The sequence below is a fragment of the Rutidosis leptorrhynchoides genome, chromosome 4, assembly GCF_046630445.1.
Source record: "Rutidosis leptorrhynchoides isolate AG116_Rl617_1_P2 chromosome 4, CSIRO_AGI_Rlap_v1, whole genome shotgun sequence".
In the NCBI taxonomy this organism is placed as follows: Eukaryota; Viridiplantae; Streptophyta; class Magnoliopsida; order Asterales; family Asteraceae; genus Rutidosis; species Rutidosis leptorrhynchoides.
Genome location: NC_092336.1, coordinates 239270288 through 239297466, shown reverse-complemented (window position 1 = coordinate 239297466; position 27179 = coordinate 239270288).

Here is a 27179-nt window from a genome sequence, read left to right as displayed (position 1 = left end):
GTTGCTATTAAAATAAATATATATATATATGATTTTATATACATAATTATTATTATATGTATATTATAATGTGTAAAGTTTATATAATAATAAATATTCAATAAAAATTACTATATAATATATTATATGTAAATATGTAATTACAAGTTAAAATATAAATGGTATATTAATATTATGATCATTACTTTTATTATTTTTTACTAAAAGTAACATTAATAATTGTATTATTAATAATATTGTGTCTAATATAAAATATATATGAAATTTAATATGTATAAGTTGTTATATTATCAAAATTATTAAAATTATTATTATCATAAGGAGTTTTATTAGTAGTATTATTAGAAATATTATTGTTATCATTTTATCATGATTATTATTAGTAAGCTTATTAAAATTGTCAATTTTACGATTTTTAGTATCACTACTATCTATTATTATTATTAATACAATTATTATTATTATTATTATAATTATTAATATTTTTATCAGTATTATTATTTCTATTATTATTATTATTAGTTCCATTATTAATATTAAAAATTAATGTATTTATAATTAATATTATTATGTTTTATTTATATATTTAATATACAGATATAGATATAATCGATATACTGCTATACAAATACAGATATACAAAATACAACTATATATTTACTCATACAGTTATATATATATATATATATATATATATATATATATATATACACGTAAACGTAAATACGGATAATTATATATATATATATACAGGAAATTAGATAATCAGTTATAAATCGTTTATAGCCTGTAGATTAGTGATTTTCCTGTCTTTAATTCGTACCAATCAAGGATTCAATCAATGAATGAATCCAAATTCCATTAGCAATCGATATCTTTCTTTATATTTTTTTATTTTTTTTCACTTACGAATTATTCTTCCTGTCGAACTATATTGATATAAAACTCGATTACTTCTAATGTTAAATGATATCAAATGACCTTACACTAGCAACCAAATTACAAATATTTTTTTTACAGCTTTTAATTTTGTAAATTTCATCAAAAATATGAAGAACACCCACATTGTACTCTGTTCTTGTCTCATCAAATCAAAACCTCAAATTCGTATTTAATTTCAAAATGTGTAAATGTAGAGTTGTTAGGATTCTTTGACTCAAACTATCTGCAGAGTATCTAATTCCAATTCGTTATATCGAGTCTAAATTTTGGAGTCAAAGTTTCAATTTCAAAAGTCAAACGTTGTGTTCTTGGCAAAATTCGAATTCAATTGAGTGTTTTAAGTTAAATTAATTATGCACAAAGTTTCTAACAATGATTTTGAAACTTTTTCATTCAATAATCGTGGTTTAAAACCTATTAAAATTTTGAAATCAAATTTGAGTTCTATACCGTGTTCAACAGGTCAGTTATGATCTTTTATTTTTTTTTTCTTTCGTTCTGTTAAATTAAATAAATACTACAAAATGTTTCTGTGTCAATCTCCAATCTAATTCAAACTACAAAACTCGTTATTACATTTTGGTTTGATTTCTGTCAGTTGGAATTATTGAAGATGATGAAAACAGTTTAAAAAGGGTTATGTAAATATAGTTTAGGAATATAATGTAGAGACCCATCCTAATCCATCCGAACGAAGTCCATATCAATTATAAACGATTCATAATAGTTGATTACATCGCGAGGTGCTTGACCTCTATATGATACATTTTACAAACATTGCATTCGTTTTAAAAGACAAACTTGCTTTACATCGAAAGTTGACGGCATGCATATCATTTCATAATATACCAACTATAATTGACTTATTAATTATCTTGATGAACTCGATGACTCGAATGAAACGTCTTTTGAAATATGCCATGAATGACTCCAAGTGATATCTTTAAAATGAGCAAATGCACAGCGGAAGATTTCTTTCATACCTGAGAATAAACATGCTTTCAAGTGTCAACCAAAAGGTTGGTGAGTTCATTAGTTTATCATAAATAATTATTTCATAATTTTAATAGACCACAAGATTTTCATTTCTCATAAATACACATCTCGTATCAGGCATTTCGCAAACTGCATAGAGATAAAAATCATTCATATGGTGAACGCTTGATAACCGAACTAACAGGATGCATATAGAATATCCCCATCATTCCGGGACTCTCATCGGACATGATAATCGAAGTACTAAAGCATTCGTAACCCGAATGGGACGTGTCAAGGTTCATAGATCTATCTTTAGGATTCGCGTCAATTAGGGGCCATTTCCCTAATTCTTAGGCTACCAAGCTAAAAAGGGGCATATTCGATTCGATAATCCAACCATAGAATGTAGTTTCGATTACTTGTGTCTATTTCGTAAAACATTTATAAAAGCAGCGCATGTATTCTCAGTCCCAAAAATATTATATTACAAAAGCATTTAAAAAGGGAGCAAATGAAACTCACTATAATGTATTTTGTAGTAAAAATACATATGACGATACTGAACAATGCAGGGTTGGCCTCAGATTCACGAACCTATATCATTTATATATATTAAAACATATAATAACAACTAACAAGATTATATATTAATAAGTTACATATCGTATTACTAAATAAGTTATATTTATCCTATATACTTTAGGTAGTTAATATTTATTTATATAATACATTTATTAATATAGTAAATACCTAATAGAGTAGTTTAATAATATAATATTTATCATTTATTAAAAATAGAAATTTGTTTCAAGGTTATATGTGGTAAGAATATATATATTCATATTAATTAATATATTTTATATATAGCTTACTAAATGTCATTTTTATAATAAAAATCTAGTAATATGTAATCTTAATATATTTGTAATGTATTTTGTAAAATAATATCTACTTGCAATAATTTCAATAATAGTGATAATAATAATGATAATAATAATAATAATAATAATAATAATAATAATAATAATAATAATAATAATAATAATAAAAGAGTACAACCTTTGAAGGAAACAAGCTTAAAAAAATAAAATGCCATTGTCCGGATTCGAACCCACAACCTCCCGCTCACCCAACACCACTCTCAACCATTGCACTGCTGCTACTTTTCTGTTTTTAATTCATCCCATAATTCAATTTAACCCGATTTTCTGTACAAGCCCCAAAAGCAATTAAGGCCCAATACTAATACTTGGATCACGGCCCAACTTGTTAGATTAAGTGATAATTCGGCCCAACTAGTAATCCATTAACAGAATCAATTAACAGGGTGATTTGGCTTACGGTTCAATCATCAAAAGGAAGAAAGAAAAAAAAATCATCAACATCATTCCATTATTATCGACAGGTATGTACCCTCATAATCATCATCATCATCATCTTCATCATGACTTCCTCAACGAGTCATCATCATCATTGTTGTGACAATCGCTCCAAATCCATATGGATGAACACGTCATTCATCGATTTCATTGCGAGGTATTTGACCTCTATATGATACCTTTTGTAAACATTGCATTCTTTTGAAAAGGCACACCATAAATGAATATTTAAATCAAAGGTTTTTGACATCTGATGATTTCTACATATAGACAATCACCGTAAATAATAGTTTACAATAGTACTTCCGTTGACAATGCAGTCAAAATAAGATACATGGTGATGATTTGGTGAATGCAACGTTTCCTTGAAAAATATGCCATGTAAGACTCCATGCACATAGCTTGTCTAACATATAAGCAAACAGCGGAAGACTTCTAGGAACCTGAGAATAAACATGCTAACAAGTGTCAACACAAAGGTTGGTGAGTTCATAGTTTTAGTGTTTCGCATAATCTGTATATAAAAGTAGATCACAAGATTTCAGTTGTTTCATCCAGAAACGTTTATCAAATATTCTACAAGATTGAGCACCCTGGTAACTAAGCTTTAACGTTATAATAAGTACCCCTGTTTTAACATACATGCAACCAACATGTACAATACATGCAATACAACGTGTACTAAACTCAAATAGTATACGTCTGTTTTATAGTTCAGGCTAGGGTTTGTATACCTGGAACAGACGGGGATGGCAAGCCCTATGGATCCATATACAACTACTCGCGCCCACCAGTTCTTATAACCAGCAGTTACTAGTTACCAAAGCTAAGGGATTTTCGGTTCAAACTCGGTGTAGAATTTAGTATGTACTTGTATCCATTGCGTTTAAAATAAAGTGCATGTATTCTCAGCCCAAAATATAGATTGCAAAAGCAATTAAAAAGGGAGCAAATGAAACTCACCTTAGCAGCATATAAAGTCGTTCACCAAAATGTGATCGAAACTTGGATTACCAAATAACCGTAGATCTCAACCTAGAGAACATATGTTGGTCAATAAATGTCTATCAAGCTAGGTCAGGTCATAGTGTATCACAATCCTAATGCTAGATATCGACATACAAAAGTTATCCAAAGTCGTTTCAAAAAGTCAATTTTGACAGTTGTTTAACAAAACGAGACGTACCTTATATAAGGATTTATTTACTCGGTTGGTAATATTCAAAAATCTAATTTATCAATCTCATAAACAAGTTGTTTAAATCTTAATTGTAGATTCAAAAGCAATTTTAATTAACGTCAATCATAATTCAGTTGATCATATCTTTTAATCCGTTTATCGAAATTATTCGATATCTAAATGAAAAGTTATTGATTTTTCGCCAGCTTTCCAAAAACATGTATATCATATACCTTTTACCAGTAATATATGTATTTAATTCGTGATTCATTATAAACTATTTAATGACAAAATTTAGCATACAAGCATGTATAACTATATATACTCGAGCACTAGACATGGATACACAATTAATTTATGAAAGATAAAATATGAGTGCTTACGTATCAATATTGAGATTCAATATTGTAAGAAAGTACGTAGACGTAACGGAGATGATAAACACTAGTTTGACTCACGAGCAAAACCTCAAATCATACCCATAACCTCCTTAGTAATAACCCATAATTTCCTTAGCTCTAGCTTGCTCGAAAACTCGTTTTGAAATCATTTGGATATCACCCCGTCGTAATATTTTATGTATATTATTATTTTTGTATCGTAAAAATAATAATACTAATACTATTAATAATAAGATTAATAATAATCTTAATAATAATAATAATAATAATAATAAGAATAATAATAATAATAATAATAATAATAATAATAATAATAATAATAATAATAATAATAATAATAATAATAATAATAATAATAATAATAATAATAATAATATAAATAATAATAATATAAATAAAATAGAGAAAGAGATCGAGATAGTTGGAGGATATGAAACTGAGCCAGACTTCGAGCTTTTATACATGTGGCCTGCTATAGTACCTCATGCGATCGCATGAGTTTTCAGTGTTTTTGCCATGCGATCGCATGGCCGCCTTATCCGTTTTTGTTTGCTAGTTCGTCGACATCAAATAGTATTTACTGTAGCAAACAGTGTTTTACTGTAGCGTTGTAGCAAAGTACGGTTTCACTATAGCAAATAGTGTTTACTGTAGCAAATAGTATTTTACTGTAGCAATTCATTTTTACTGTAGCAAATAGTGTTTTACTATAGAAAAGTCGTTTTTACTTGTACATATATATATACATACATATAATTGTTCATGAATCATCGAGAGTAGTCAAATGTAATTGAATAATGAAACAGTTCTAAAATTTTGAGATTCAACTTCATAGACTTTGCTTATCGTGTCGGAAACGTTAAAGATTAAGTTTAAATTTGGTCAGAAATTTCCTGGTCATCACAGTTGTAAACATCATCACCATCATCACTACATAAAATCACGGCTCATAATCATCTTCATTAATAACGGATCACCATCATTGATGTGCAGCGGGGTAGTATATAAAATAGTTATTATTTTTAGCAGAAAACACTATTAAATACGATACAATTTTACACAAGATATTTATTTATTTATAGAATGGATATACTTAAACCTTGCTACAACACTTATAGGCAGTGTACCTAATCGTACAGTAGTGTAGTTTTTAGTAAGTCCGGTTCGTTCCACAGGGAAATCTTTTAAACAAAGCTCAACGCTATATTAGTTTACTTTTATAAAAATACAAATATATATATAAGTGATATTATTATTATAAAGGGGGGTTTTTACCGTTTAATGACCGGTTTGTCGATTTTAAAACTTTAGTCGCAGTTAAAACCTAATGTAAAATATAAAATAAATACAAGACTTTAAATTAAAGCGTAAAGTAAATAACGATAATGAAATTGCGAATAATAAAAATGCGATAAAATTAAATTGCGATAATTAAAAGTAAAATAAAATAACAATAAATAAAAGTGCGATAATTAGAAGTGCAATTAAATATAAAATAAAGGAAATTAAATATGAAATAAAAGAATTATGCTTATTTAAACTTCCGTAATCATGATGTTTGACGTGTTGATTTTGGTTTTATGCCCATGGGTTAATTGTCCTTTGTCCTGGATTATTCAATATGTCCGTCTGGTTTTTGTCCATAACAGTCCATCAGTCATAAATATAAATTGCAAGTGTCCTTGTCAAATTATTATTATACCCGAAGATAAATATTCCAACTAATTGGGGATTCGAATTGTAACAAGGTTTTAATACTTTGTTTAATGAATACACCAGGTTATCGACTGCGTGTAAACCAAGGTTTTACTACTTTGTTAACAATTACACCAATTGCCCTTGAATGTAATTTCACCCCTGTTTTAATTATTCTAGTGGCTATTAATCCATTCCCGTGTCCGGTTAAATGAACGATTATTCGTACATATAAATACCCCGCCCATCGTGTCCGATCGAGTGTATATGGTAATTTATAGGGACGCCCAATTGTAAATCTTTATATTAACATTAACAAACTTTCATTTAGTTAAACAAATATAAAGCCCATTAATAGCCCATAGTCTAGTTTCCACAAGTGTCGTTCTTTTGTCCAAACCCCAATTATGGTACAAAGCCCAATTACCCAATTTTAGTAATTAGCCCAACATCATGATTACTTCGTTTTAAATAAGCATAATAATAACTTAGCTACGAGACATTAATATAAAAAGGTTGAACATAACTTACAATGATTAAAAATAGCGTAGCGTTACACGGACAGAATTTCGACTTACACCCTTACAACATTCGCTAACATACCCTTATTATTAGAATTATAATTAAAATTAAAATATAAATTATAAATATAAATATATTACGTATATATTGAGAGAGAGATTGAGAAATAAGATGATGAATTTGATCAGAATTCGGTTGGCTTTATAGCCAGAAGTGAAATTTGGGGCTCCGCGACTCGCGGCAAAATGGCCTTAAAACTCCGCGAGTCGCGGAGAGATATTTACAGCTCACACCCTTGGAGTTTCCTGCTGCCGACGGTTTTTATTATATATATATAATATATATATAATTAATATAATTAATTATATATTATATTATATTTATATACATAGTTAACTTGTAATTTTTAGTCCGTTGCGTCGAGCGTTAAGAGTTGACTCTGGTCCCGGTTCCGGATTTTCGAACGTCCTCGCGTACAATTTAATATCTTGTACTTTGCGTTTTGAATCTTGTACTCTTGTGATTTCGAGACGTTTCTTATCAATAATTGGAACCTTTTTGATTGTCTTTTGTTCTTTTGAGCTTTTTGGTCGTTTGCGTCTTCAAATCGTCGAATCTGTCTTTTGTCTTCACCTTTTATTATTTAAACGAATATCACTTGTAAATAGAACAATTGCAACTAAAAGCTTGTCTTTCTTGAGGAATAATGCTATGAAATATATGTTCGTTTTTAGCATTATCAAATATTCCCACACTTGAGCGTTGCTTGTCCTCAAGCAATATTGTCTTGAAATACTAGAATCACTTCTTTATTCTTCACACTTTGTACATCAGTGATTTCTATACGGCGGTATAAACAATGGTAGTAACGATATGGTTTACAGTCCCACATGACTATAAAAATTTAGATCCATTAAGGAAATTGGATCTTTATGAAAACATTTGATCTTTTGAAAATTAAATCTAGTTTTTACCCTAGATAAGTTTTCCGGAATAACCCTTTACCGGTGTTTGCAAAATATTTTTGTGGGTTTGGTGGGTTTCAGATTTGAAAATTTTAGCTCAAAACTTGCGGTTTTGTGTCACCCACTTGCTAACCTTGTATTTGGAAAGCAACACGTCCAGTTTTACTTGTTCCGTATATTACCTTTCGGCAAACTACCGTCCGGTTGTAAAGGAAAGCGTTGAACAAGCAACTGTTAAGGCAATGTCCCGTGACATGCTTTTGATTATGGTCTATAACGTGTCGGATGCTAGAACTATCCTTGGTAGGAGCGATAGTAAAGATCATCCTATGATTTTTCGGTCTGGCACAAGGTCCTGTCTCTGACCACTATGCAACCACCGTTCTTACGGTTGACACCCGATTTAGTTCAGGTGACCTAATGAATTCCAGGTGAATTCCTAGGATTTTACGTTCAATGGTAATGAACGTATTGAAAATAGGGTTTTCAGAAAACAAATCGGTTTATAATTTTGATCAAAATATTTTCTCGTTTAAGCTCGAGTTTAGATATCATTGAATTCCATGAGTTTGAATTCTCAATCTTTAAGGTCAATCTCTAGGATTGAGTAATATCAGTCTTAAAAGCTGATTTTTAATCTTTAAGGAGATTATCCTTTCTGGGGATCTGATTCATTAGTCTTATCAAGCTAATTTGCACGGTGCCTCCCCATTGTACGAGATAAATCCTTCTCATGGTTAGGATAAATCTGACCACTTGGCGACCCTGTTTAATGCTGAGGTCCGTGGATTTCCTGCTGATTTTAGAAATGACTTTTCTAGATTTTTCGTCAACCTACAGCTGGTCTGGACGACAACTTCATGACCTAAATCAAGAAGCGCGTTTCTTTTTCGGAAGACTTTACTTCCTTTTAATGATGGAATTGATTCATCGTGTAGATCCATCTCTTCTTTTCTTTCATCGGGTAAAACAGTTTAGTTTAGTCCAAAGCAAAAGTATTTTCAGTTATTTGTTACAAATATATGTGACATATGTTTTAAAATAACTTGGTAAATTTTCCCACACTTGGCTTTTTATTTTTCTTTTTATCGTTCTCTATTCCATTTTAAATGAATTTTAAAATTTTAGTTTGTTTCTCAATTTATGTCCTTTCCGAGGTAACAATAATTTCGGTGTTAAAACCTAGTTTTATCGTTCATAAATATGTATAAACATGATTTGAATTCATTTAATTGAAAAATTTTACTAGAATTGGGTAGTCAGTATATAAGACTAGGGCTGTTCTTTTTTTATCAGAGAGCACTAGATTCTAATACAACTACTGCTTTACTAGTATTTTAATGGTAACCAAGTGTTTAATATAAAAATTTTTAAAATCCGAAAGAATTTAACCCCTTCCCACACTTAAGATCTTGCAATGCCCTCATTTGCAAGAAATCAGTAACAATTTAAATTATTGAGGGTGATTTGTGTGAAAATGATTAAATTTTTACCAAAGTTTCCAAATATATTGGCGTTTGTTTGCTGAATGATAAATGGTGCACGTCATTTGTTCATTCCGTCTTGTTGTTATTTCACATATATTTTGCATCATTGTCGTCAAAATTACTTGCTTTTGCTGAACTTAATGCCAGTCTTTGAAAATGCGTTGTTTTACCCTGTTGTGTACATAAGATAAACTGCAAACATATATACATATTTTTGAAGTTTGGTTTATTACCCCACATTCAAAAATTATTAAAATCTAAGAATAAAAGTTAGAAATTATAAAAATGATTACAATATTAACAAAAATATTAAATATATCAATAATTACAAATTACAAAATAAAAATAAAAATAAGTAAACTAAGGATGATATTGGTACCAATAGGGGTTCCACGCATAACCATAAGTGCTATAGAATGCTTCGGCAGGGTCATACGTAGGATATGGTGGCTGCATCTCTATCGACCAAGGAGGGAAGACGGGTTTCGGTGTAGGAATATAGTTTCTACCTATATGTTGGCAATGCGCTATGATCTGGTTCTGATGAACTTGCCAATCTTCAAATGCTCTCTGTCTAGCATTTTCGTATTCCTGAGAAGCTATAAACCTATGCATTTCTTGCATCTCATTCCCCCCTCCTACATTACCTTGTTCCTGGTTTCTCTCTACCTGTGGATGTCTACCATTGTATCGTACTGCGGCGTTATTTCGCCGCTTCAAAACTTTCGCACCATGGTATACATTTAAACCTATAGTGTCGCGGGGTTCCGGCTCTTCTACTAATAATCCCCCCCGACTTATATCCACACCGAGATATTCACCAATCAAAGTAATAAAAATACCACCTCCTATTATGCTATGTGGACGCATCCCTCGAACCATAGCTGATAAATAATAACCCACACAATATGGTATACTTACAGCGCTGTGTGGGTCTCGAATACACATATGGTAAAACAAATCTTGTTCATTTACCTTTTCTTTGTTTTTACCCCTTTGTGTAATCGAGTTAGCTAAAAACCTATGTATCACTCTTAATTCGGCTCTATCTATATCCAAATAAGAGTAGTTTCCCCCTTTAAAACGGTGATGGCTTGTCATTTGACTCCACACACCGTATGTATCAAAATTTTCATCTATTTTCCTACCGTTTAGTATCAATCCTCTACAATCGGCAGACGCTAATTCCTCAGGCGTATATATACGTAAAGCCTGAGCCATGTCCAGTAAAGACATGTGGCGCATCGAACCGCCTAACAAAAATCTAATAAAAGAACGATCGGTTAAACTAGCTACCCGATCATTCAACTCTATACTACATAACAACTCTTCACACCATACTTTATATACAGGTCTGCGTATGGTGAATAAACATATCCAGTCATTAAAAGAAGAATTACCATACCTCTGTACCAGTAATTCCCTAATTGGCCCGGCCAATTCTACAGCTTCCAAGGGTCCCCATTCTATGACCCTCGGTACCTCAACAACCTTGGAATGAAGAGTATGCAAACCCCGTTGATATTTTGGATAATCTATCCAGAGTCTGTCAAATCGCAGGTTCGGGTGCAACTGTTCCAAGTGCATATCTGAAAAGGTCATGACTGGATGAGGTACATCCTGCTTGTAGTAGTTATCTACCTCCTGTTGTTCCAAGTTCTCAGCAGGAGCATGGCGGGCTTGGGATGAAGATTCACCCCTTTCATTCTGCAAAACACATCAAACACAAATTTTGTGCATCCAAATATGCATTAGTGTCAGCAAAATCATCAATCAAAATAATTACAATGACATTATTAATTTATATCAAACTTAAGCTTATTTTCACATTTTTATCAAATCTACACTTTTTCAAATAAGCATATACGAAAATTTTCGCCAAGTTCATAAGCGTTCAACTCAAATAACATGTCAAAATAATCATTACTAGCAAATAAACAAGTCTCAAATGGCATTATCTTTCAAAAATCAAGTTCATGAATTTTGGACTTGAAAAAGTCCACTTTAATTCTCAAAATCATGTTTAGGCTCAAAGTTTGGATCATTTAACTACCTAGGCATGTTACACTACTCAATTTAGCAACAATTCATGACAAAAATCGGCCATAACCTGTTTATATCAAAAAGCCCCAAATTGCTCAAGAACACAAACCCTAGATTATTCAAAATTTGAAGTTTAAGACTTCTAATCATGTTAAACAGCATCAATCTAGGTTATACAAGCATAATACATAAACAATTTAAGTCTAATTACACTAAAAAGCATCAAAATCAAATTGGGGAAAAATAACTCAAGAACACTAAAATTCGAATTAAATGGTGTTTAGGTGTAGAAATTTACCGTTTTTCTTGAGTAGTTCTTAGATATCATCCTTCTCAACATGATTTTAGCAAAAAATTTGGTGATTAACGGTTAAAAATTGAGATTTTTGGGGGTGATTTTCGGGTTTTTTCGTGGGTTTTCGAGTGTTTATGCAGTGTGTTTGTGTGTTGTTGAGTGTACTGATCGTTTCAGCTGTTATATTTTTTTTCTGTAATTTTGTCCCTCCGCGAGTCGCGGAGGTTTTGCCTGCAAACTCCGCGAGTCGCGGAGTTTACCCTTTTTTTTTTTTTTTTTTTTTTTTATAATCTTTAACTTATAAAACAATTAAGAAATTAATTTTAAAATTTTGTTTCCCTTGTTATTTAGGACGAGGTCGTTTCGGATCGATGTCCTAGTCCGTCCCTCGACAAAATTTTAAAATTTGTCTTTTTGTAGCGATTGTTTTAAAAGCTAAGATTTTTGGGTTTTTTAATGTTTTTGGCATACTTTAAATCAATAAGATTAAAAATAATGATAATAAAAGTTCTCGTCCCTCCCTCGGGTAAAGCAATTTCGGTTCAAAGACCTAGTCTTCAACTTACGACGAATTTTAAAAATCATATTCTTAACTTAATGAGATAAAGTAAATTTTTGTTTTTAAATTCACACAACATAAATATAAAATTCAAAATTAATATTAAAAATTCACACCAAACTCAAAATTTAAAATGCATAAAATTAAAATTCATATTTTAAAAATTAAAAATTCACACCAAACTTAATTTAAAAATTTATAAATTCATATCAAACTTATATTAATTTTTTTTTTTTCAAATATTTACAATTTTAAATATATTGTTTTTATAAAGTTTACAATATTAATTTAAGGTTTAAATATTAATATTAAAAACATGGTAAAAATAAAATTAAAAATCTTTTTGTCTTTTTATCCCACTTTAATCAATCAAATATTATCAAAAATATGCGCCCCTCTTTTCGGTAAAGTAATTTCGGTTCCAAGACCTAATTTAACTCATGACGAATTTTTGAAATATTTTGGGTTGATTGATTAAAGATATTTATACCTTAAGAATAAACGTTAAATTTCGCAGTGATGTAATAAATTTTTGAATGATATCAATAATTTCGGTCGCCAAACCTAATTTTATTTAATACCAATTTAATACTTTTTAGCGAACAAATTAGCGTTTATTATCAAAAGGTTAAAAATAAAATTAAAAATAAAAACTATACAGACATACCTGTGAAATAGATTTCTTAGTTATATGATCTATTATATTCATAAGATAGTCGGTTTAATTGGTTTTCCATGGCTGCATAGGCGTAACCTCGAGCATTCATTGTCTTTTCTTCTAAACATATGAACGGTCCGTCTCTGCATAAAGTAACAAATTCGGTATTTGAATAGGTTTGATTATTTGAACATTTACCTCCATGTGACCATTTTCCGCATTTGTGACATCGTTCTAGGTGTCGTGCTCTTCTTTTCGCTGCGGATTTTGATTTTCCTTTACCAAATTGTAACTTATTATCTTCGCATCTGGATCCTTTTCTAACTCCGTCCATTCTTTCTCTGATTACTGTTACTATTTCGCTCGGTAATATATCATTATTTCTTTTAGTGATCAAAGCGTGTAGCATTAGACCATGGTTTAGTTCACAGGCAGTCTTCATTTCGTAAAAACCTAAAAAAAATAAAAATTCAGAATGGGGGGAGAAGACTAGTTCTTTAGGGTCTGCTAGGGAAAGACCATACGTGTTCCATTTTCGAGAACTACACGAAAACAGACAATCTAACTCTAACAGAAATACATATTATCCTTTAAAGACTTGATTCTCCCCACACTTAGTTAGCTGTGGTATTGAAATTGTGATTAACTTCGTTGTCGACTTCCATCGGACCATGTATGTAATGTTTAACTCTGTGACCATTAACTTTAAATTCAATCCCATTTGAATTTATCAATTCTATCGTTCCGTATGGGAAAACTCTTTTGACTATGAATGGTCCAGACCATCTTGATTTCAATTTTCTAGGAAATAGCTTGAATCGTGAATTGAAAAGAAGAACTCTGTCTCCTTCTTTAAATTCTTTTGAACTTCTGATTCTTTTATCATGCCATTTCTTCGTTCTTTCTTTATAGATTAACGAATTTTCGTATGCTTCATGTCTTAATTCTTCTAATTCGTTTAGTTGACTTAATCGTAGACGTCCGGCTTCATGTAAATCAAGATTACATGTTTTCAAAGCCCAAAATGCTTTGTGTTCAATTTCTACTGGAAGATGACATGCTTTTCCATAAACAAGTCTAAAAGGTGTGGTTCCAATTGGAGTTTTGTAGGCTGTTCTAAAAGCCCAGAGTGCATCCTCCAATTTAATGGACCATTCCTTTGGATTTGATCCTACGGTTTTCTCTAGAATACGTTTTAAAGCTCGGTTGGTATTTTCAACTTGTCCACTTGTTTGTGGATGATATGCGGTGGAGATTTTATGAGTTACTCCATATCTTTTAAGAACTTTCTCAAGTTGATTATTACAGAAATGAGTACCCCGATCACTTATTAAAGCTTTCGGTGTTCCAAACCTTGCAAAAAGACGTTTTAAAAAGTTGACTACAACTCGTGCATCGTTAGTTGGGAGAGCTTGTGCTTCCGCCCATTTAGATACATAATCAATGGCTACGAGTATATATAGATTATTATGAGATTTTGGAAATGGACCCATAAAGTCAATACCCCAAATGTCAAATACTTCACATACTTGGATGACATTTTGTGGCATTTCATCACGTTGACTTATTTTTCCGGCCCTTTGACATGCATCACAGGATTTTCAAAGAAGGTGTGCGTCTTTGTAAATTGTAGGCCAATAGAATCCAGCTTCATAAACTTTTCTTGCTGTTAGTTGAGGCCCATAATGCCCTCCTGTTGGTCCTGTGTGACAATGGTTTAAAATTTTACTAGCTTCATCTCCAAATACACATCGGCGTATTATTCCATCGGGACAACTTTTAAACAGATGTGGATCTTCCCAGAAATAGTGTTTTATATCACTGAAGAATTTCTTTCGTCTTTGGTACGATAATCCTTTTTCAAGGAATCCACATACTAAATAATTTGCATAGTCTGCAAACCATGGGATTTCTTTATAATCTATTTTCAATAGATATTCATCAGGAAAGTTGTCTTGTATGGCCGATTCATTCAGAACTTCTAACTCAGGATTTTCAAGACGAGAAAGATGATCAGCGGCGAGATTTTCTGCTCCTCTTTTATCTCGGATTTCAATATCAAACTCTTGTAAGAGTAAAATCCAACGGATTAATCTTGGTTTAGCATCTTGTTTTGAAAATAGGTATCTAAGAGCAGAATGGTCGGTATAGACCACCGTTTTTGCTAGAACGAGATATGATCGAAATTTGTCAAAAGCAAAGACAATAGCAAGGAGTTCTTTTTCAGTAGTTGTATAGTTCGTTTGTGCTCCTTGTAATGTCTTACTAGCATAATATATAGGTTGAAATCGTTTTTCAATCCTTTGTCCTAAAACGGCTCCCATTGCAAAATCACTTGCATCGCACATTAGTTCAAATGGTAGATTCCAATTTGGTGTTATCATGATCGGCGCATTAGTGAGTTTTTCTTTAAGAATATTAAAAGATTTGATACATTCATCTGAAAAGATGAATGGCGCATCCTTTTCTAGGAGTTTATTCATAGGAGTGGCAATTTTAGAAAAATCTTTTATGAAACGTCGGTAAAAACCGGCATGCCCTAGAAAACTCCTAACTCCTCTAACATTGGTGGGATGTGGAAGTTTAGCAATTACATCTACTTTAGCTCTATCCACTTCAATTCCTTCTTTTGAAATTTTATGTCCAAGAACGATGCCTTCTTTAACCATGAAATGGCATTTCTCCCAATTAAGTACTAGATTTGATTTTTCGCATCTAATTAGCATTCGTTCTAGATTAACTAGACATGATTTAAATGTATCACCGAAGACTGAAAAGTCATCCATGAATACTTCCATGCATTCTTCTATCATGTCATGAAAAATCGCCATCATACACCTTTGAAAGGTTGCAGGGGCGTTACAAAGTCCAAATGGCATGCGTTTGTAAGCAAAAGTACCATAAGGGCACGTGAATGTGGTTTTCTCTTGGTCCTCGGGTGCTATTGGAATTTGAAAATATCCGGAAAATCCATCTAGAAAACAATAGTAACTATTTCCGGCTAATCTTTCCAACATTTGATCAATGAAAGGTAAGGGAAAGTGATCTTTTCTGGTGGCGTCATTTAATTTTCTATAATCAATACATACACGCCATCCTGTTACAGTCCTAGTAGGAATAAGCTCATTTTTCTCATTTGTAATGACAGTCATGCCACCCTTCTTGGGCACGCATTGAACTGGGCTTACCCATGGACTATCAGAAATTGGATATATCAAACCTGCATCTAACAGTTTAATAATCTCTTTCTTAACTACATCTTGCATATTAGGATTTAGTCTTCGTTGGCGTTGCACATACGTTTTATGACCTTCTTCCATAAGGATTTTATGTGTGCAATACGAAGGACTTATTCCTTTAATATCATGAATCTTCCATGCAATGGCTGGTTTATGAGCTTTCAACACAGAAATGAGTTGTGATTTCTCATTTTCAGTAAGAGAAGATGATATTATTACAGGTAATTCAGATTCACCATGTAAATAAGCGTATTCCAAATGGTTTGGAAGTGGCTTTAACTCTAATTTCGGAGGTTCTTCTATCGATGATTTATATCGATATCTGTCTTCTTCTTTTAGCATTTGAATTTCTTCTGTTGTTGGTTCATATCCATTAGCTATAAGTGTAGCTAACATTTCAGCTTCATCAATTGGTTCATTTCCTTCTCCTAAAGAACATTCTCCTGTTCCTTGTAATTCTGGAAATTCTTCTAATAATTCCGCATGTGCATCTATAGTTTGAATATAATAACATGTATCATCTGCAGATTGTGGTTGTTGCATTGCTCTATCAACTGAAAAGGTAACACTCTCATCCTCTATACTTAGGGTCAGTTTCTTACCGAACACGTCTATCATTGCTTTAGCCGTGTTTAAGAATGGTCTTCCTAATATGAGAGGAACTTGAGAATCTTCTTCCATGTCCAGAACAACAAAATCTACTGGGAATACTAAAGTACCAACTTTAACTAGCATGTTTTCCATTATCCCTCTAGGATATTTTATTGATCTATCGGCTAGTTGTATGCTTATTCTGGTTGGTTTCAATTCTCCAAGGTCTAGTTTAGCGTATAGTGAATACGGCATTAGATTTATACTAGCACCTAAGTCTGCCAATGCTTCTATTGAACTAAGACTACCCAGAAAACATGGAATTGTGAAACTTCCTGGATCAGATAGTTTTTCTGGTATCTTATTCAACAGCACTGCTGAACAATTAGCATTCATAGTAACAGCCGAGAGTTCTTCCATTTTCTTTCTATTTGTGATTAGATCTTTCAAGAATTTAGCATATCTTGGCATTCCTGAAATCACATCAATGAAAGGAAGATTTACATTTATCTGTTTAAACATATCCAAGAATTTGGATTGCTCGGCTTCAAGTTTTTCTTTCTTCATTTTACTCGGATAAGGAAGTGGTGGTTGATATGGTTTAACATAAGGTTTATCCTTAACTGTGTTATCTTCATTAACCTTTTCAACTACCGGTTCTTTTTCCTTATCTTGATCAGGTTGTGGTTCTTGTGGAGTAGGAATAGTTTCATCAGAAGTTACAGGTATTTCAGGTGGTTTAAGTGTTGTACCACTTCTTGTGGTAATAGCTTTAGCTGTTTCATTCCGGGGGTTAGCATTTGTATCGCTAGGTAGACTTCCCGGTTTTCTTTCACCTATTAACCTTGCTAGGTTACTTACTTCTTGTTCCAGATTTTGAATAGAAGCTTGTTGATTTCTAAATGCTTGAGCATTTTGTTCATTGGTTTGTTTTTGAGATGTGAAAAACTGCGTTTGAGTTTCAACTAGCTTCGTCATCATATCTTCTAAATTCGGCTTTTTATCATCGGTTTGTTGTGGTGGTTTGTTTTGAAAATTCGGTCTTTGCTGATTATAAGTATTATTGGATACTTGTTGATTGCTAGGACCTTGTTGGTTATTGTATGGAATATTTCGGTTATAATTCTGGTTTTGATTGTAAATCGGTCTTGGCGGTTGATAATTATTCTGATAATTATTTCCAGGCCTTTGGTTTATGTATGAAATATTCTCTCTTTGTTCCATTGTTAATTCAATACTGAGACAATCTTTTGTCAAATGTGGTCCTCCACACTGCTCACAACTAATTCGTATAGCATGAATATCTTTAGTCATCTTTTCCATTCGTCTCTCGAAAGCATCTATCTTTGCGGAAATGGAATCTAAGTCATGGCTAGAATCGGCTCTAGCTGCTTTAGATGATCTAATGATGTCTTTTTCTTGGTGCCACTCATGCGAGTGGGAAGCAGTATTATCAATAATTTTGTAAGCATCAGTTTCGGTTTTCTTCATAATAGAACCACCAGCTGCTATATCTATGTCTTTTCTTGTAGTGATGTCGCATCCTCGGTAGAATATTTGTACTATTTGACAGGTGTCTAAACCATGTTGCGGACATCCTCTTAACAACTTTCCATATCTTGTCCACGCCTCATATAGAGTTTCATTTGGTTTCTGTGTGAACGTAACAATTTCTGCTTGAAGTCTTACGGCTTTAGATGCAGGAAAAAATTGTTTAAGAAATTTGTCAATTAAAACATCCCATGTATCGATCGCCCCTTCAGGTAACGATTCCAACCAATCTTTGGCTTCTCCCTTTAAAGTCCAGGGAAATAACATGAGATATATTTGTTCATCCTCCACTTCTCGGATTTTAAATAGTGTGCAGATCCTATTAAAGGTACGTAGATGTTCATTTGGATCTTCCTTCGGCGCACCACTAAATTGGCATTGATTAGTCACCATGTGTAGAATTTGTCCTTTGATTTCATAATCTGGCGCATTAATGTCTGGATGAGTAATTGCGTGACCTTGGCCAGTGCGTTTAGCTCTCATTCGGTCTTCCATACTTAAAGGTTCCAGATTCTCCATAATTGAATTTGTTGAATCGGTATCAATAGATGATTCTGATTTAATAGTTCGTTCCTCAACAATCTCTGTTTGAATGATTGGTGGTTCCGGAGGAAAGTTTAATGGTTCAGGATCTACGAACCGTTCCTGAATATTTTCTGGATTCTCAATTGTGAGGTTTGTTTCAAAAACTGGATTATCGGAAATTTGAACTGAAGTACTTGGTCGACTGGATGACGATTCTAAAGAAAAATCAACGGCGGTTAGATTTGTTAAACGATGTCTTAATCGAGTTACAGGTGGTGAACGTACAAAAGGTGATGAACGTCTTGCTCGGTGCATTCACTGAATATCCTATTAGTTTTAAAAAGGAAAGAAAAATTATAATAAGTTATCCAATCAATAGACTTTTCTGATTTTGCCCACGTTTCGAATAGCCAAAAGATGCAGCAGAGGGGCAGGATTCGTTTGGTCTCAATATAATTGAGGACTGTTTGGCTCCAATAACCAGGTCCACGTACAAATCCAACTATTACTACGAACCAGAAAATTTTGATGTCTATTAATTTAACCACTTAAAATAAATTTTCGTAATTTTAAGAAATTTAGATAAGAAGTAGAAAAAAATTCTAAGTCCTAAAAACTAGAATAGCGAGAAATAAGAGAGAAAAAGAGTTCGTCGAAAAAGGTCGAAAAAGGAAAAATGGTTGAAAAATAAAAGGTGACGGAAAAATAAAAGAAACTTATCAAAACTTAAAAATACTTAACTAACCTAACCTTATTACTACAACTAACTTAAAATTATAATCGTAAATTGAAATTACTAATTGGAATGATAATTGATACATAGTAAAAGGTCTAAAAATATTAAAGCTTACAGGAAAAACTAAATCCCAAATGGAAATAACTTAAAAAGAAACTAAAACTTAAAAAGGCGTCGCAAAATTCTAAAGCACCTAAATCTTAGTCTAAAGAAAAAAAAAAAAAAACACTTAAGGAATTCTACGGCAAAGCCTAAAAATCTAGGAGTAAAAATAACTATAGCAAAAACTAAGTTTAAAATTAATTATGAGCTAAAAATACAAAAGTTACGCTACAACGATTAAAAAGGTACAAAATATAAAAATATACAAAAAGTTGTAAAAAGTACAATTTTTATAAAAATATTATTTTTATATTATTTATTTAATAAAACTACTAATTTTACAATTTTAATAAAACTAATTAAACAAAATACATAAATATAAAGTAAAAATAAAACTAAAACTAAAATTAATAATAATAATAATAATAATTAAGTTAAATAATAATAATAATAATTAAAACCCGTAATCAATGCTTGATTAGGGTTTTGTCCGTGTGTCAGAAACCCTCCGCGAGTCGCGGCAAATAAAGAAGAAAACCCCGCGAGTCGCGGGGTTCAAGAATTCAGTTGACAGCTATATGTTTTTACGCGTTTTTCTTTATATATTTTTTTTTTTTATTTTGTTTTCTGTTTTTTATTTAAATAAAAGATATTAAAATTAAAACTTATATTTTTATAAACTAAAATAAAAATAAAGAAACTTATAAAACTTAAATATTTAACAAAATCCTAAAAATACTTATATTTTTGTTTTTCTTTTTATATTTTTCGAATAATTAAAATGTATTTTTACAAAAGCGAATTTTTTAATAAAAGTAACTAAAATTTTTTTTTTATATTAGCGTTGCGCTTCCGGCTTTTAAGATAGTTCCCCGGCAGCGGCGCCAAAAATACTTGATGTGCAGCGGGGTAGTATATAAAATAGTTATTATTTTTAGCAGAAAACACTATTAAATACGATACAATTTTACACAAGATATTTATTTATTTATAGAATGGATATACTTAAACCTTGCTACAACACTTATAGGCAGTGTACCTAATCGTACAGTAGTGTAGTTTTTAGTAAGTCCGGTTCGTTCCACAGGGAAATCTTTTAAACAAAGCTCAACGCTATATTAGTTTACTTTTATAAAAATACAAATATATATATAAGTGATATTATTATTATAAAGGGGGGTTTTTACCGTTTAATGACCGGTTTGTCGATTTTAAAACTTTAGTCGCAGTTAAAACCTAATGTAAAATATAAAATAAATACAAGACTTTAAATTAAAGCGTAAAGTAAATAACGATAATGAAATTGCGAATAATAAAAATGCGATAAAATTAAATTGCGATAATTAAAAGTAAAATAAAATAACAATAAATAAAAGTGCGATAATTAGAAGTGCAATTAAATATAAAATAAAGGAAATTAAATATGAAATAAAAGAATTATGCTTATTTAAACTTCCGTAATCATGATGTTTGACGTGTTGATTTTGGTTTTATGCCCATGGGTTAATTGTCCTTTGTCCTGGATTATTCAATATGTCCGTCTGGTTTTTGTCCATAACAGTCCATCAGTCATAAATATAAATTGCAAGTGTCCTTGTCAAATTATTATTATACCCGAAGATAAATATTCCAACTAATTGGGGATTCGAATTGTAACAAGGTTTTAATACTTTGTTTAATGAATACACCAGGTTATCGACTGCGTGTAAACCAAGGTTTTACTACTTTGTTAACAATTACACCAATTGCCCTTGAATGTAATTTCACCCCTGTTTTAATTATTCTAGTGGCTATTAATCCATTCCCGTGTCCGGTTAAATGAACGATTATTCGTACATATAAATACCCCGCCCATCGTGTCCGATCGAGTGTATATGGTAATTTATAGGGACGCCCAATTGTAAATCTTTATATTAACATTAACAAACTTTCATTTAGTTAAACAAATATAAAGCCCATTAATAGCCCATAGTCTAGTTTCCACAAGTGTCGTTCTTTTGTCCAAACCCCAATTATGGTACAAAGCCCAATTACCCAATTTTAGTAATTAGCCCAACATCATGATTACTTCGTTTTAAATAAGCATAATAATAACTTAGCTACGAGACATTAATATAAAAAGGTTGAACATAACTTACAATGATTAAAAATAGCGTAGCGTTACACGGACAGAATTTCGACTTACACCCTTACAACATTCGCTAACATACCCTTATTATTAGAATTATAATTAAAATTAAAATATAAATTATAAATATAAATATATTACGTATATATTGAGAGAGAGATTGAGAAATAAGATGATGAATTTGATCAGAATTCGGTTGGCTTTATAGCCAGAAGTGAAATTTGGGGCTCCGCGACTCGCGGCAAAATGGCCTTAAAACTCCGCGAGTCGCGGAGAGATATTTACAGCTCACACCCTTGGAGTTTCCTGCTGCCGACGGTTTTTATTATATATATATAATATATATATAATTAATATAATTAATTATATATTATATTATATTTATATACATAGTTAACTTGTAATTTTTAGTCCGTTGCGTCGAGCGTTAAGAGTTGACTCTGGTCCCGGTTCCGGATTTTCGAACGTCCTCGCGTACAATTTAATATCTTGTACTTTGCGTTTTGAATCTTGTACTCTTGTGATTTCGAGACGTTTCTTATCAATAATTGGAACCTTTTTGATTGTCTTTTGTTCTTTTGAGCTTTTTGGTCGTTTGCGTCTTCAAATCGTCGAATCTGTCTTTTGTCTTCACCTTTTATTATTTAAACGAATATCACTTGTAAATAGAACAATTGCAACTAAAAGCTTGTCTTTCTTGAGGAATAATGCTATGAAATATATGTTCGTTTTTAGAATTATCAATCATCGTCCATCTTTTTCCTGTAATCATCACTCATCGTGTACCTCATAATACATCATCAATATCATGATCACCTTCAACACTTTCATGGTCAATATCATCGTTGTCATTTTACTGCATCATTATCATCATATACGTGAGGCATCACCATCATCAAACGAATCATATCATTATCTCATCCATTCCATCGTATTTTACATAATATTTTACTCATTATCCTCATGAGTGTAATTACCTCAAAAAGTAATGACCATCACTTTTGGTGGCCCTTTCTTGGTCGACCATTATGATTTAAAAACATCCCCATGTTATATTACTTTGGCGTATCCCAACACTTCTACGGCCCCATCCAAAAAGAATAAGTCCACATGTAACCAACTAGTAGGTTATGGTTTGAATGAATATCGGTAGTTATATAAAGAAAAGAATAAAGGTGCGCTAGTATCTTGGGTTATTTAAATCGAATATAGCAATATAAGGGATTAAAAGTGGCGGTTTTTGCAGGTTATCAAATTGAATCAAAAAAGAAAAAAAATGGAAGTAAAGGATCATAACGTGTTGGCGTTTGTGTAATGGTTATGGTGATGGTCACGATGTGGTCTTGGTTTGAAATGGGTGGTGATAATGGGTGTTGTGGTGGCTTTTCGGTTCAACACAGGAAACAAAACAGAAAAATGGAGATGGTTTGGTGTTGGTTGTTAAAAGAGAAAAAGTGGTGATGTGTGTTCGGTTTACATTGATCAGAAGAAGAAAAAAATAAACAACTGCAGCAGCTGCTACTGCACAGAACCACTGCACTATGGCAGCAACCATGGTGGTCCTTTGGATGTGCAAGAGAGAGAGAAAAAGAACTAGCAAGACAAAGGATGTGAGTGAAGATAACTTACTGTAAAAAGAACTATGTCCTCGTTTAATCTAATACGTTACAATTCATCTTCGTTTGCTAACACCTTGAACGAGTTAAAACCAAGAATAAAGGTAGACATTACATTAATAGCAGGGGTGGTTTGAGGTTCGCAAAAAAAAAATAGAAGGAAAGAGGAGGAAAATGCAGCAGTAGGTTTTCATGGTGAAGGTGATAGATAAGGGGTGGTTAACAAGGGTAGTGGCCGATGGCTATCCAATGGTGGTTTAAATGGTGGCGGTTTCTAGTGGTGATAAGGTGAGGAAGAAGAAGCTAAAGTGGGTGCGTGATGATTCGGGCTAGATTATGAATGCATCTCCATATGAACCCATATTATATATATATATATATATATATATATATATATATATATATATATATATATATATATATATATATATATATATATATATATATATATATATATATATATATATATATATATATATATATGTAAAAGTTCTGCATATGCCTATATATTATTATAACAATAATACAGTAAACTCAATTAATAATATCATGCACTGTTAATTCACGGATAGACATTCACGGATAGACATATAGATAAATATATATGATATAGATCATATATTATATAATAAAATAATAATTATAATATAATATAAAATAAAGAAAACGTGTACGTAATAATATCAATAACATTAGCAGTCATCACTTTGAAGTTATCTGCCGACACTTTTTCACGGACTATTATTTCGTAATCCGTTGTTGATCAGTGGCGAATAATGGTATTTAGAAAAATTCTATATTTTTAAATTAACTATATTTATTTATTTTGGTTATTATGATATAAAATTCGAGCATTAACTATTAAATAAAAATTACATTAATTATACACTCTCAACCCCAAGTAAAATATGAAAAGTTTTAAAATTCAACAAATGGCTCCTAAATATATCTTTAATAAGCCTAAAATTTATAGAACTCATTTTCGGATCACCCTTTATTTTAAAATAATATCAGTTTTGAATTTAACTTGCTTAATATCAATCAGAACATCAATGAGTATTATTATTATTTAATATTTATTTTTAATAGGCTTAATTTGTATGTAGATATGTTTTAAATAATAACTATTATTTTTACATAATAAATTTTCTACAATTACATCATAAATTATATTTTAAATCATATATATGTTTATTTAAATATATATACATACCTATTTACAAATAGTTGTTCGTGAATCGTCGGTAATAGTCAAAGGGTAATTTGAATATATAAACATCGTTTTCAAAATTTTCTAAACTCAACATTACATACATGGCTTATCATATCAAAATCATATAAATATTAGTTTTAAATTTAGTCGGAAATTCCCGGGTCGTCACATATAAACAGGAAATGGGCAGCAGCCCAATGGTTTAGAGTGTTTGTGTATGAACGAGAGGTCTTGGGTTCGAGCCTGGCTAGTGGCATCTATTTTTTTAAAGCATTTTTGAGGTAGTTTTCTATACTAAAATTTTTATTATTATTATTATTATTATTATTATTATTATTATTATTATTATTATTATTATTATTATTATTATTATTATTATTATTATTATTATTATTATTATTATTATTATTATTATTCTGATTAATATTATTATTATTATTATTATTATTATTATTATTATTATTATTATTATTATTATTATTGTTATTATTATTAGTATTAGAATTATTATTATTATTATTATTGTTATCATTATTGCTAATTCAAGTAATAAATATTATTTATTATTATTGTGATTATAATTACAAAAATGAGTATTATTATTATTATTGTTAATATAAGTATTAGTATTATTATTATAATTATGATTACCATTATTATGAACATAATAAAATTTATTATCATTTTCATTAATACTAGTATTAGAATCATTTTATAATTATTAGAATTATTATTATTATTATTAACATAAGTATTATTATTAAAATTATCATTTGTAATAAGATTGTTATAATTATTATTATTAAGTATTAGGTATTATTATCAAAATTATTATTCTCATTACCATTATTAGTAAGTTTTCATTTTTATTAAAAACTACTGTTATTATTATAAGGTTTATTATTACAACTATCATTTGATAAATAGAGTTATTAATATTATTATCATTAATATTAATATTAGTACTATCATTATTATCACTATTTTTGTCAAAAGTATATTAGTATTATTATAACTACTGTTTCAACAAACAAAAGATATATATATATATATATATATATATATATATATATATATATATATATATAATACATATAACTTAACAAAATTAACATTTTTAAGTATTTAAAATATATAAAATGAATATATGAAACATATATATTAATGATATAAAATAACATAACTAATAAAGTTATATCTATATAATTTTTATCAATTACAATTATGTGTGTTAATAGATATACAATTGATATAGGTTCGTGAATCCAACGCCAACCTTGCATTGTTCAGTTTCGTCATATGTATTTTTACTACAAAATACAGTATGTTGAGTTCATTTGATTCCCTTTTACTCTTTACATTTTTGGGACTGAGAATACATGCGCTGTTTTTATAACTGCTTTATTAAATGCTTTTGAAATATATTTCCGAACTGAGAATACATGAAATGCTTTTATAAATGTCTGACGAGATAGACACAAGCAAAACATTCCTCGAATGAATTATTATGCAGACAGAAGTTCTGTGGATTATTATTGAATTAGTTGGACGTTATAATTGCCACTAATTGTTGTGAATATTTTCCCCTGATTATTATTACTTGGTAACCTAAGAATTAGAATCGGGTATGGCCCTAATTCACGTGAATTCTAAATGTAGCTACCGGGTTTAACACCCCCACCCAGAATGTTCACTAGACGGAAGAGCTAGTGGGCGTGATGTTTAGTACTTCGAAGTTTATATATTATACAGACGAGATGTTCTGTTTTGGGAATATTATTGATGCGCATTATATGTTAAGGTCGGTTACCATGTTGAGCAATGAAATCGAAATGAATGTTATGTATCGAGAGAATGATTTTATACACAGGTTATGTGTATGTTATTTTTGTGCACGAGATATGTGTACGGTTATTAAAAATCGCGAGGCAACCTACGGGGGAGAAAAGGATACGAACCTACTCTGCTAAGCATTATGAAAAATGGTTTCGTGCACGAGATAGGTGTACTGTATTTAAAATCCTGTGGTCTATCAAAATGATGAAGTTTATTATTTATGATAAACCTATGAACTCACCAACCTTTTGGTTGACACTTGAAAGCATGTTTATTCTCAGGTATGAAAGAAATCTTCCGCTGTGTATTTGCTCATTCTAGAGATATTACTTGGAGTCATTCATGACATATTTCAAAAGACGTTGCATTCGAGTCGTCGAGTTCATCAAGATTATTATTAAGTCAATTATAGTTGGATATATTATGAAATGGTATGCATGCCATCAACTTTCGATGTAATGAAAGTTTCTCTTTTAAAAAAACGAATGCAATGTTTGTAAAATGTATCATATAGAGGTCAAATACCTCGCGATGTAAC